The sequence below is a fragment of the Lissotriton helveticus genome, chromosome 2_2 (assembly GCF_964261635.1).
Source record: "Lissotriton helveticus chromosome 2_2, aLisHel1.1, whole genome shotgun sequence".
In the NCBI taxonomy this organism is placed as follows: domain Eukaryota; kingdom Metazoa; phylum Chordata; class Amphibia; order Caudata; family Salamandridae; genus Lissotriton; species Lissotriton helveticus.
The window spans coordinates 442,505,100-442,519,745 of NC_136060.1; the positions used below are offsets into that span (position 1 = coordinate 442,505,100).

Here is a 14,646-nt window from a genome sequence, read left to right on the forward strand (position 1 = left end):
GAAGTTCAAACAGATCTTTTCTTCCTACCCTGGCTTCATACTCACTACAAGGGTGAATGCAGCCCTTTGTGTGTGGACAGAGCACAGCCTATTCAAGTGTAAGTGTGAGGCTGTGACGAGATCCTCCCTCCCTTTCTCCCAGGAAGATGCACAAAATGACTTGTGCTAATTGTGGATAATTCAATCAAACCATGTTTTAAGGGAGAATCGCGTGCACCTTAGCATTAGTTGGCAGTGATAAAGTGCTTAGGCCATCAAAAAGAATCAGCAAAAATATGAGGCAAGCAGGTAAAAATTTTGGGGGAAGAGCAACCTAAGGCTGTCCGGTCTAACAGTAAGGTTTCTGTGGAAGGAGCCTTTGTTGGCGTAGTTGACTTGACAGCCAAACCGAGTAGGGGCCATCAGAGAAAGGACTTAAAATTATCCGCTAGTCAGGGTGGATGGTGTAAAGGCATTTTGCCTGTCTGTCACCACCAGGAAAAACCTGACCGTATGGGACAGGTAAAAAAAAACTTACACCCACAACCTGATATGCAACTCCTAGGGTGTGGCTGTCATTAGATTGTTTGTTTTATTTAACAACAAACTCTCACTACAGGAGTTAGTTTTTGGAAAACAAAACACGTTAGAAGAATATAATGGCCTGCTACCATGGTTGATAATAACATTGGTCTGACTTTTCCTACATTGACAGGAAAGGCTATGACGGTGGTTCCTGTAAATGTAGAGAGTAGTCCGCTGTGCAGGTGCACAGCTCTAAATTTCCCAGACGGAGGTCCTTCAGGAAAGCTGAGATATTATCTTCTGCTATCCCAATGAAGTTAACTCCACTATACTCTTAATCAGGCACTGAGCTTTTATGTGTCTGTTAATTTTTGTTCGTCCTTCAGTCATCATGTACTTGATCCAAGTTTCTAGAAAACCACTAACGTGTTTCAATAAGGGACTGTCCTCCATAATCATGTTAATAAGAACCAATTTGTAAGATAACAGGGACTGCTGTAGTTTCAAATCAGGAGGAACTCCCCTTTTTTCAAGTTTACCCCCTACCTTTTTTCCTAGAACTGATGCCAACCTGACTGAAGAGTGTGCTCGGGTCCTGTTAAACCAGGCTCCAGCACTTGTGTTCTTTCCCAAAACTGTACCTTTGCATCCACAATTGGCACAACCTCTGGCCCACCTGTAAGTTCCTTGTAAAAGGTACACCTAATACCTAGGGCCTTGTGACCAGAGAGAGCCTCTGAGGGCTGCAGCATGCTATGACACCCTCAGGGACTCCTCACCTGACACATACACCCTGCCATTACAGCCTGTGTGTCAAAGTGAGACCCCAACTCCAAAAGTCGACATGATGCCCATCCATTGGTGCTATACCCAATAAACACTTCCTGTGGCATAGGCAAGTCACCACTCTAGCAGGGTGCACCATACCACAGGTGAGGGCACAGTGCCATGAGAACTGTGCCTCTATGGTGTCTGTGCCATTTACAGGCATTGTAAGTGCAATGAAGTCATGTTGAGTTCATGGGCTGAGAGGTTGTCATTACGAACTCCACATCTCCATGATGGCTTTACTGAAGACTGATAAGTTTTGTATCAAACCTCTGAGTTTATTAAACCTGTACTAATGCAAGTGTTGGATTTAATGTAAAACTGCACTCAAAGGGCATCTTAGAGATGCCCCCTAAAACACAACCAGCCTGGTGTGGTTCCTGACTGGATACAAGCCATCTGCCACCACCAGACATGTTTCTGGACCCCTGGGAGGAAAGCCCTCCACTCTCTGGGTCTGGAATCAAAGCTCATCCTGAGCAGCGGTGTCATGCCTCCTCCCCGAGGATGGGCAGCTTCCACATAGAGGGAGCTTTAAAGGCCTGCTGCCTTTGTTAGCTATCTCTAGCCTTTTTCTGCTATCAGCAACTAGCTCCCACCGGTTCTGACCCCCATTTGGGCTCTCAGGTGAGGGAGACGAGGTGAAGCATATATCTTAGTCCCCTCCATCTTGAAGATAAGGGAACTCAGCCAATTAGGAAGAGCAGTATGCCCCCTTCCCACTGGAGGATGTCATTCTAGGGGGTGTTGATACCCCAAGGAAAGGACCCATTGATTCTGACCTACACACTCCTTTATCACCCCCACATCTAGTATTTAAGGGTACCATGGAAACTTACCTCTTCAGATTCAAATGCACCAAAGAATAAGACGAAAGACGACCGCTGCCGGACCAAAGAACTGAACCACTGCAGAAAAAAGTAGGCAAGAACCCTGCCACCTGCAGCCGGTTTGACCACTGGACCTGCCGTTTTTCTAGAAATTCAGCAAGACTTCCATGGAGCCCCGGAGACCTTTGCCAAAGTGCCAAGAACCTCCCTCCAGACTACTGTCTCAAGTCCCCGGTGTCTGCCAGTACAAGAACCGCCACAGTGCAGACGAGCCTTGTGTCAACATGACTCACTGCTACAAAAAAAGTCCCTGACTGCAATGTTAGAGGACTGACACTTGTGTCGACGTTACTCTTCCCTGCCAGACGACCAGTTTCCCAGCCGGATTGCCTCCACAACCATGAGGGATCCTCTCAGCTCCACAGCCCAGCTCTATGCCTGAGAGCTCATACCCTCCTGCAGGACACCCTGTCAGCCTCGCACTGCTCCTTTGGTCCTACCACCCAACCGCAACCTTCCTGTGATGGTCCGATGACGGCAGAACTCCTACAGCTGAACTACAGCAGCTTGCAAGCAGCGACCTTGATGGTAACCATGTTGGCAGTTGTTAGACCTGGCACCTTGGCGTGGGCCTCCCTTCCATTTTTGCTGTTGTCTCATGTGTTTTTGCTGGTTATAGATGCGTTGGGCACTGTGCCACTGCTGTCCAGTGCCACAGTGCAAGTGCTCCCTATGGTAAATTGATGTATGGATTAGTGATTCCATGATTGGTTGGTTTGGTTTACTTGTCAGACCCTAGTCCAGCGCAGTGAGTGTGTCCAGGGCTTGTAAACCAAATGCTTCTGGTGTGCTTGCAGCACTGGTTGTTCCACCCACAGAAGCAGAGGGTAAAAGTGTGTCTCAGGTCTGCCATTGCAGAACCTGTGTGCAGTCGGGTGCTGCCTTGTTGACTGAGCAAGCGCATCCAATTGCCAGGCCCTAAACCCTCCCTTTTCTGCATATTTGTCACCCCTATGGTAGGCCCAAGGGCAGGGTGCATTGTAGGTATGAGATAGGACATGCCCTGGTGTGTGGCATGTCCTAATAGTGAATTACCGCCATTTTCTTTTTTCACTATTGCAAGGCTCACTGTTCCCCATAGGCCAGAATGGGCAGTTTCATTATTACATCTTTTAATCCTAACTGATTTAGGGAACTGGGTAGAAATTCGAGTTTAGTGTGCCTGAACTCAGAATGATAAAATGCACTTTTTAGTGAAGTTGATTTTAACATTCTGTGTTTGAAAATACCACTTTTAGAAAGTGGGTATTTTCTTGTTTAACCATCCAAGCCTGCCTCTACTAGGTTGTGTATTCCTTGTCCAGGAGACAGGGTGAGTCAGCACAGGGCTGAATAGAGCGATCTGCATGTATATGGGTGAGAGGAGTTGCACTTGGGACCTGAATAGGGCTGTGCCTTCCCTCCACAATACTGGAGGGAAGGCACAGTATTGCAACTGAGGTGGTGCAACTGAGGTCCCTTCCCTGCACTGTGAAAGGAAAGAAGGAGTCATGTAAACAAAGTGCTCCGGGACTGACCAGAACTGGTTTGGACTAGGCAAAGGTCTCTCTGCCTTCAGAGAACAAAGATAAATTGTGTACATAAAGGGGGACCCAGACCCCAGAACTTTAGATCACATTTTGGAAACAAGAAGAAACCTTTGCTGAGGAAAGGAACCAGAGAGACTATCCCTAAGCTGAAGTGCTGCTTGGGGGGTTGGCCTGCAGTGGTTGCTGACTGCCAAAGAAATCAGAGAGGGACTTTGTGTGTACTTTCATCAACTTGTGAAGGATCTCCAAGATCTTGAGAAAGAGCTTGCCTCCTGCTGAAGTCTCAGGGACAACAGACTTCACCCAACAGCTCCCCAAGAGTTCTTTGGAAGTGCCCGCAGTTGTGTTGGGCTTTCTAAGGGACTGCGTGTCACAAGGAGCTTTAGGCGCGACTCACGAGGAAGATGCGTGCAGCTGCTGCTGCTGCTGTCGCATCGCAATGTAGATGCGCTTCGCATCGCCGGAGAAGAGGACCGACGTTGCACCAGACGCAGCTGCATCACTGGGTGATTCTCCGACAGCGGCCCGCTTCTCCGATGATGCAGCTGCGTCTGGTGCAACGTCGGTCCTCTTCTCCGGCGATGCGAAGCGCATCTACATTGCGATGCGACAGCAGCAGCAGCAGCTGCACGCATCTTCCTCGTGAGTCGCGCCTAAAGCTCCTTGTGACACGCAGTCCCTTAGAAAGCCCAACAAACAGCTGGCCGCCTTCCTCGAGACGAATGGATCCCTCGACCCTTCACAGTCTGGCATCCGAGCCAACCACAGCACCGAGACCGCCCTCATCGCTGCCACCGACGACATCCGAGCCCTGATGGACAACGGAGAGACAGCGGCCCTCATCCTCCTAGACCTCTCCGCGGCTTTCGACACTGTCTGCCACCGCACCCTAGTGCAGCGCCTCAGCAACGTCGGAATCCAGGAGAAAGCACTGGAGTGGATCATCTCCTTCCTCGACGGAAGAACACAGAGAGTCCGCCTTCCACTGTACAAGTCAGAGGTCACCGAAGTCATCTGCGGCGTCCCTCAAGGATCCTCGCTGAGCCCCACCCTCTTCAACGTCTACATGAGCCCCCTCGCGGCCATCGCACGCCAACACAACCTCAACATAATCTCCTACGCCGACGACACCCAGCTGATCCTCTCCCTGACCAACGACCCCGCCGCCGCCAGAGCCAATCTGCACGAAGGGATGAAAGATGTAGCCGAGTGGATTACGACCAGCCGTCTGAAACTGAACTCAGACAAGACGGAGGTCCTCATCCTGGGCTCCTCACCCTCCGCCTGGGACGACGCCTGGTGGCCCCCCGCCCTAGGCTCCGCACCCAAACCGACGGACCACGCACGCAACCTGGGCTTCATCCTGGACTCCTCCCTCTCCATGACCAGACAAGTCAACGCCGTCTCCTCGTCGTGCTTCAACATCCTACGCATGCTTCGGAAGATCTTCTGGTGGATCCCCACCGAGACCAGGAAAACCGTCACCCAGGCCCTCGTCACCAGCCGACTGGACTACGGCAACGCCCTCTACGCCGGTACCACCGCCAAGCTCCAGAAGAGACTCCAGCGGATCCAGAACGCCTCAGCCAGACTCATCCTCGACATCCCACGAAACAGCCACATCTCCGGATATCTGAGAGACCTGCATTGGCTCCCCGTCAACAAAAGAATCACCTTCCGCCTCCTCACCCACGCACACAAAGCCCTTCACGATCAAGGCCCGAGCTACCTCAACAGCCGAATCAACTTCTACGCTCCCAAACGCCACCTCCGATCAGCCAGCCACGCCCTCGCCGCCGTCCCCCGCATCCGAAGAGCGACAACAGGAGGAAGGTCCTTCTCCTACCTGGCCGCCAAGACCTGGAACTCCCTCCCGACCGACCTGCGCCTGACCCAAGACCACCTCTCCTTCAGGAAGAAGCTCAACACCTGGCTGTTCGAGCAGTAACGGCACCCCCCCCCAAGCGCCTTGAGACCCCACGGGTAAGTAGTGCGCTATATAAATGCCTTTGATTGATTGATTGATTGATTGGGAAAGCATGTCGCCGCTGCAGCTGTCGCATCGTCGCCGAAGCGCCTCGCATCTCCGGAGAAGAGGATCGACGTCACATCAGACGCCGCCGCATCACCGGGAAGCCTGTCGCAGGGCCTGTCCCAGCTCAGAAGAACCATTGAGTTGCTGCATGGCCGTCGGGCATGCACGCATCATGTCACATCAAGGAAAAGATGCCATTTTGTTCATTGCACCGGATCCTCATTGTATCACGGTGCTGCTGGTCGCATCGCCACAGAAGCGCAGTAAGAAACCAACGCACCACCTCCACACGCCGAGAAGAACTGATGCATCCCCTACGCATCAGTAGGGACCCGACACATCACCGCTCTTGCGTGTAAGGAACCGACGCATCACCTTCCCTGCAACACTTTCGTTGTATAGCGTTACGCATCCTAAGGTGCATTGAACTCAAAGTGTCACATTTTACATCTTAAGAGAACTAAGCTAATTCTACCATTTTTTAATACTGTAGATTTTTGTCGTTTGTGGTCTTGTGTTAAGTCTATATAAAAATACTTATTTTTATACTACAACTTGTGTGGTGTCCATCTGCAGTGATGTCCCTGGGTTACTGCTTTACACACTGCATCTAATAAGCCTGTCTGCTAGTGCCAAGCTACCAAGGGGGTGAGCAGGGGTTATTTTAGGAGTGTACCCCCTTACCCTGACTAGACTCAAGGATTCCTATTTGGACAAAGGTACCTATCTTTGCCAACTAGAGACCCCCCAAATCTAACAGCAGTCTACTGAAAACCAACGCTCTACATTACTCTCCCCTGACCGCGAGGGCAAACATCACCGCCAGTATTGACCGCCTCTGCGCAAATACTGATACCCACACCTTCTGTGTGCCTCTAGTCCCACACTACCGACATTGCCGCAGTTTTGGCCTAAGACACCTGAAGACTGGAACTGTAAGCAAGGTACTTACTTGTAAGTCAATCACCTGTCTTTCCCCCCACAGGATTGCATGTGTTCTCTCTGTATTGCACTAACTATTTATCCTGAAAACTAAGTATTTTCTTTCCGACTGGAAAATATTGCTTGAAACTCTACAAACCTGTTTACCTGAAATCCCTTGATTCATAAATAAAATACAAAGTATAACTGTTTATACCGACCAATTGGTTTCGATTCAGTCTTTGAGTGTGTGACATAATTTCTTGCCGAAGTATGGACAATAAATGCTTAACACCACCCTCTGATCGGCCTAACTGCTCGACCACACTGCCACAAATAGAGCTCTTAGTATTATCTATTTTAGCCTCTGCTATACCTCTGGGGATCCCTATGACTCTGTGCACATTAAACTTGGCTTTTGTAAAGTATATAAAAAGCCAGCTTCCTACTGAGACTATCACCAGAATGACTGCAATCAAAACTGATGCAGATGTTTCTTCTTGAGCACATATCACTAAGTTACCTAAATGCAATAATTGCCTTTCTTTTTTTTGTGTATAAATGCATTGCAGAATGGCGTTTTGTTGCCCGTTACTCAGTGAGAAATGCAAATGGTTGTTGTGATGCGGTCACAAAAGAAAACTGTCCTGCAGAAATCACTTTCTGTGGGTTTTCAGCTAATTGGTGAATGATCATTAAATATTCTTGCAACATTGTGCTAATCAGTTATGTTTTACCTTTGGGGAATTAACTATGATGTGTGATAATCAAAGATCACCCTACGGAAGCTGTCAACCATGAAAAAAAATGTAATGAACATCATCAGCGGTGGCTGATGAATGCTTTAATGAACACCACTACTGAGCATGCACTATCGCAGCATAAAAAACACATTGGCAAATCCTAGGCTGAGCTAAATAAGCTTATTTTGTGGTTTATTTATTATTGTGTTTAATTACAATTATATAGCCAAGGTGGGTAAAAATAACCATTCATCTAGGAAGAATCCTCAACAAACACATAGTAACTGGAAAGGCAATATAGTTTGTTGAAAAAGCATTGTCCATGTCTACCCACACAGAAAGAAAACCTTACATGGGCTTAACAAGGAATGCTTAGACGAGCAGGAAGAGTATAAACAAAAACAATGATCTACAGGAAGAGATGGATCAGTCACGGCGGGCATGGTTCACGGGTGGGGGGTGAGCACAGGGGGGAGGTGTTGCGAGGGAAGGGGGGTCACGCGGGGGGTTTAAATAACATAAACATATTATATAGTAGCTTACCCGTTGCGCGTTGATGCGATCGCCGAAGAAAGGATTTTCAAGAAAACTCGTTCTGATACCATTCGATTTACATTGCGTCATTTTTATTGAAACTTATTCATTTTAATGTGGAAAACATTTTAAAGTGTTGTTTTAATTCTATTTATTTATCCTAGTGCTTGTGGATACACAATGTTTTGTTTTTCCGTCTGGTGCATACATCAGTATTGGAATGATTATGAGGGCCCTGGGGGGGCCGATATTTAAAAACAATTTATGTGAGAAACCTTCGCAGGAGTGTACTCAACAACTACCCAAAGTTTCCTGGCGATCGGATGAATGCTGTTTTCATTTTATTTAGTTATTCGAGTGCTTGTGGATACACGATTTTTTGTTTTTCCATCTTGCGCGTACATCAGTATTCGAAAGATAATGAGGGCCCTGGGGGGCCAATATTTAAAACAATTTTATGGCAGAAAACTTTGCGGGAGTGTACTCCACAACTTCCCAAAGTTTCTAGGCGATCGGATGAATGCTGTTTTAATTCTATTTATTTATTTGAGTGCTTGTGGATACACAATTTTTAGTTTTTCCGTCTTTTGCGTACATCAGTATTCGAAAGATTATGAGGACCCTGGCGGGGCCGATATTTAAAACAAATTTATGCCAGAAACCTTCGGGGGAGTGTACTCAACCACTTCCTAAAGTTTCATGGCGATCGGATGAATGGTGTAGTAGTGCATAAAGGACAAACAGACAGATAGACAGACAGACAGATATTCGTTTTTATATATATATATAGATAAAATGTACCTTTCCCGGGTCCCACGTGTTTACTCCTAGGTCTGCACCTGCTTTCCTGCCTCACAGGAACAGGAAGCAGGCAGCCCCCATCCCCTCCCCTAAGCCAATCACAACACAGCGATGGTGGATGGGGCGCCCAGCCAGGTCCCTATATGGGGAAGCCTACATGGAGAAAAGAGACAGTGCGCATGACTGGTTTGGTCGGCCAGAGGGCTGACCAAACAGTCAAGGCCCACAGCAGTGGGCTAGCCCCTCCACCCCCTGCTCTATTGCAGGACCGCCTACCAGCCTGCCCCCAACCAAACCCTTCTGCTTTCTCGCAGTGCGAAAAGCAGAAACATAAAATGGTATTTAAAATACCATTTTATGTTTCTGCTTTCACACGGCGAAAAAGCAGTGGGGCGATGCTCCTCTGCCCACATGGAGGAGCCGCCCCTGAGATGGATACACACTAAAATGTATGATTACAGAGAAAAAAGCCATTGGCAGAAAACAATAACACCGCTGTTTAAATCACGGCTAGAAGGGTTTCTTAGAAATTTCAGAAAAAGGCGCTCTACCTGAAGTGTACGCTGGACAGTGTGTGGAAATGAGTTTTTTAGTGTGGCGCGTGAAGAGCGAACGGATTAACCCAAAACCGTTCTAAGACAATCAGAGATTACCCAAACTGTAATACAGCAACGCTCTCGCAGCCACAAAAAACAGTGTACAGTTTAGACAAAACAACAATCGGTATTGATACAATTGAAAGAAAGCAGCAGATCTGTTTGTTCAAATTCCTTTTCAATGATGTTTTAATTGGATCCAAGCTCAGCCGACACGTGTTTCATCGTGTTAAAGTGGAGTCAACACGACTCTTCAGGGCTAGTGGATAGCATCGGACCTTCTTGGAACACGGCGACCGGGAATCAACGGAGGAGGGACTTCGACTAACAGATTGAACCTAACGCTACCCGTGAAGAGTTCTATACCTACACACAGAACGCGCTACTCCTGCAGTCGGGTCCCCTCCCGGTACAGCTATTCACGCACTCGTGTATAGTCATCGTCGAATACAGACATGCAACATTTTGTGTGCTCAAATATAAATTAGCGGTGTTAAAGACACTCCTGAACCCGGAACCAGGGTTGATCGAATAAATATATTGGCAGACTCGCCAATATCTTACCAGGACAAGCCATTTCTTTGCGCAGAGTATTCACGCATCTAACCGTGGATGCCCGAATGCTATCCACTAGCCCTGAAGAGTCGTGTTGACTCCACTTTAACACGATGAAACACGTGTCGGCTGAGCTTGGATCCAATTAAAACATCATTGAAAAGGAATTTGAACAAACAGATCTGCTGCTTTCTTTCAATTGTATCAATACCGATTGTTGTTTTGTCTAAACTGTACACTGTTTTTTGTGGCTGCGAGAGCGTTGCTGTATAACACCGCTGTTTAACCTCATAGCTGCTATGGAACGTCCAGCTCCAGTGCTGGACGTTCCATTGCGCAGGTACAGTTCGAACGTTCAACGGTCGACGGCAGCACTACGGAGGTAGTGGTGCCGTCGGCCGCTGAACGTGCGCAGCGCTTAAGGGGTTAAAAACACACATTAAAATATCTTTCGTTGATCATACACACTTCACAAAGCCCAAATGAACAAAGTAACATGGAAATCCACTAAAGGGCACCCACCACTAGCGTACAATTAACACCACACATACGAGGAGGACATGACAATCCATGTGAGGACCTATTCCACTTGGAGTTACAACTGTAACTGCCCCACAACCAGACTCTCGAGTTAGCCATCAAAGCTAAGAAAGCACAACGTCAAACAGGTAAAAACACAGCAGAATGCATAGCTGCCAAGGTTTCAGATTGCTATGTGTGACATTTTTATAATTTCAGTGTAATTATGAGTGACATTTTAACTACTATGAGTGACACTTTCTCACGAGCAAAAGCAGGCAGTAAAGATGAGGGAAACATGTACATTTCAGAAATGACACTCATTTGAGCAAGAAGAAACTAAGAAAATCTTAAAACTGCTACAAATCACAGATCGTAAACTGATCGTAATTTGGGAAATATGCAATGTATCATTGGTACATTCAAGTCTTTTAACAGGGTTATAGGACATCTCTGCTGTTATAAATCCCTGTGGTAGCAATTATTTAATAACGACTTACATTTTCTCTAGTAATGTCATAACACTACACTGCACAACCTAGGTAAGGGAAAAAGAGAAGTTTGTCTCTGTGTGTTACACTCATTGGCTCAGCCGGCAGCATGCACTCTCAGCTGCTGTACAGTATAAAAGTCAGTCTCTCCCTAGTCGCAACGCTTTTGAAGACCTCTGAATGCAAAACTGGTCAGTGGCATGCATATTTGTATTTTGTGTAATTATTAGAACCTTTTTGTGAATTAGCGAACTTCAAACCTGTATGGATTGTGTTAAAAATTGCCAGATTCGCAGTCCCTTCTTAGCCGTGTTTGGGAGGCGGGCCTGACCTAAACATCACCTGCTCAGCCTCTCTCGGACACGGAGGACGTGTTGAAGGAGAGTTTTAGCATTGCCAGGCGACTGCAACAATTATTGGGGGCCCGGGCTGGGGCACAGGCTGAGGGAGGAAAGAAACATCGGAAAGCAGCAGAAATGAAAGTGCACATAGCTCACGAGTGGATAGCAACTTATATGTAATTGATGATTTTTAGTTAATACATTACCTGCTTTTCTCAGGCACTGATCATCATGTTACTTGGCAGCTGATCCCGGCTGGTGGCGCCGCAGCCGAGTGGGCTGGGTCCTGGTCGCGTGACGACTGATGCCCCATCTGTATGCCAGTGCCCGTCCCTCCAAATGAATATACAGTGGACGTCAAGTGCCCCTCTCTGCGATCCCTGCTCCTTGGCGTCCATCTGAAGGCCGCCCTTCCCCTCATTTTATCACATTGCACTCTTTCCAAGGATTAAGCACACTGACTCACTCACTTTTTTTTGCGAGTGGAGCATCAATTCGATTTCGGCCGCCTCGTGGCCGCAACGACTCCCGCATCCAAAACCAGCCGCCCGGGCATGATTCAGACCGACTCTCAGTCTGAGCAGTAGATGAAGGTTCCAGGCAGCGGCCACTGCGGTCTGTGGGGTTCCTGCCGGTCGCGGTGGCGGGGATTTGCCTTTATTTCAATTAAATGATTGACCTCTGAGATGCGCACTGCCATTACCAGTGCTGTGCAGCCTTCCCCCCACAACCACTCGCACGAGAGTGAGGCCGATCTCATCAACGTCATCTGATCTATCAGGAATCCCGCGCTGAGCGGGGAATATACCATTGTACGGCTGCACGCACGCACGTGCGTCCTATAAGGACCAATTGCCGGGGGAGGTTGGCAGGTCAGCCTACCTACTAGGTAATACATCAAAACACCGTCCAATCAGGATGAACCATCAAAACATAGCAGACTTCGCATAGGCTGCTGTGCCCAGTCTGCTTTGTGTTTGTGTAACCTAACTAATATCAGACTCTACAAACCACAAATACCGGTAATACGCTCAGCTTTTAAGTAACCTGATTTGCGTGACAATCATTTCACATGCGGGAATGCGGTAATGAAACTTAAAATGCGTTAGTGTCACACTGGATGTGTGACACTTGGCAGGGCTGAGAATGGCGTGCACTTGCAAAACATATTGGTGTATTTTCTAAATAAAGACCTTTTGAAGACTATAGAAGATATGAATAAAGCTACAATAAACTAAAATAGAGAACAAGTATTCATGAGTGTTGAGACTATGGGGCACATGTATCACTTTTACACACTTTTACACACAGTACAACACAGCAAGCTAGCTTATTGCACTAAGCTGTGTGAAAGGGAAAGGGGAGAAATGTGTTGTATTTAGCATAATAGGGCGCATTTCTGTCCTTTCCTTGCGCTGGCTCACCTCTTGACTGCCCCTTAGGTGCTTAACTGATATCTGATTCCAAAGTAACCATACTCATAATATGAGTCTATATCATCATCATTTACATATGAAAAACTAACACGACTGAAACAAACAGAATAAAACAGTGACAAAAGTGGATCAATAGTCACATTTGGGGGACATCACACACTACATGACACTACAGGTCTTAATATTGATAGGTATCAGGGACACACACTTAGAAGTCATGTTTCCACAGCATAGCACATTAAAACGTCAGATGCACATATTTTTTCATTAGGCAATTTTTCATCGGGTACTTTTCCCTCAGTTATTTTTTAATTTTTTAATTTAGTATTATTTACTTTGCCACTGGTTTTTCCAGTAGCATATGTGGGTTAGCATTACAGGAATATGTATAACTAGGAAGTAAAAGAGGCAGACCAGATAGGAGAACTAGGTTAAGATGGCGGCTGGAAATTAGTGTAGTAGAAATCTCGTAGTCCGTTTTTTATAACAATTACCACACTCGTCACATGCCAGAGAAAGGCAAGACGGCAAGTCGAGCGCGTTCATCAGCAGGAAAACTTTTGAGAGCCAGTGTTTGGAACAGTGAAATTGAACACTCAAGGTATGGAGGAAATATGGGAACTTGTAAAAAAAGTAAAGTTAAGGGCTAGCGAGAACAAGTCAAGTAATAGCGATGCGTGTTTTTCCCACAGTGGATGCCATTCACGACGCTTTGTGAGATACGAGCAGTGTTATGAGATAGTAAAAGAATACATGTTCCTGACAACGATTAAGGTAGAAAGAGTTTTTTTGGATTTATTTAAGAGAGCACATGTGGTAATCCAAAGAGAGAGAGGAACCTTATTATGTTTTTTATTCAACGTTTTGTTGTTACAGGCATTTTGAAATATTTTAACACAGGTCAGTGAGGCATGGTTATTGATACACTAGGGGGCCGATTATGATGGTGGACGGACCAGAGTCCGTCCGCCACCATAGAGTAGGAGGGACCGTCCGCAGGGGCAGCGGCGGTCCCTCAGTGCAAATTACGATGTGACCGCCAGGGTGGCGGTCACATCCTGTATTAATAACATTGCGGCGGGTGCTGCTTCAAGCAGCACCCACCGCAATGTTAAAAATGCATGTATTACATTTACATGCACAAAGCGGCAGGCACCGCGCGGTGCCTGCCGCTTTGTGCACGTAAATGTTGGGTGGTACCATAGGTACCCCCCATGTGCACCCCCCACCCCCCGACACCCTGGGGGCCCGCAACAGGCCCCCAAAAGCCAAAGTCCACATGCTTTTCCACGGCGGAAAAGCCGCCGCGGAAAAGCATGTCTCCGTGCAAATCCTAATTTGGCTGACGGTGTCTTGCAGACACCGTCACCAAATAGCCCTCCCCACCCCGCGGATCAGCGGCGGACGGACCTGCCGTCCGCCGCTGGTCCAACCGCAATCCCACCGCCATCCTAATCTCGCGGTGGGTGTTCTATGTGACCGCAATCTTAATGAGGCCCATAGTGTGGTTTTTTTAAACTCAGTGGTACCAGACACATTTGTACATAATATTCATAGAGCACGATAAGGGAGGTGGCAAAGACTTGTTGATTCACTTTTAACAACCACGATTATATTGTTTAAATACGAGGTCGGTGTCTCTGGTGTGGGAAAATCCCTAAAAAGTATGAAGGAGAAGACATACATTGTTTATTATGTATTACTGTAGCATTCCCCTGACGAAGGTAAACTTTACCGAAATGCATTGGGAAGGAAGTGTAAATGTGAAGGATTCATGAAGTAATGAAGGTAAAATGACACTGAAGATATTCAGCAACATGATTTGAAAAAAGAATAAAGAAGAAAATAAGAAGAACCTATGAGAGACTGTTTTATACTGTTTTTTTCAGTCGTGTTAGTTTTTCATATGTTAATGATGATGAT

The 14,646-nt window shown here is 47.0% G+C and overlaps 1 long non-coding RNA gene across 1 annotated transcript in view; it reads left to right on the top strand.

Annotated features, from left to right (window-relative positions):
• The first annotated feature begins 13,235 nt into the window (after window positions 1-13,235).
• Window positions 13,236-14,646, top strand: part of LOC144821877 (uncharacterized) — a 140,455-nt gene continuing 139,044 nt past the window's right edge. Inside the window, exons 1-2 of the long non-coding RNA XR_013608487.1 lie at window positions 13,236-13,324; window positions 13,416-13,497. This is a non-coding gene — a long non-coding RNA (uncharacterized LOC144821877). The remainder of the gene's footprint in view (window positions 13,325-13,415; window positions 13,498-14,646) is intronic.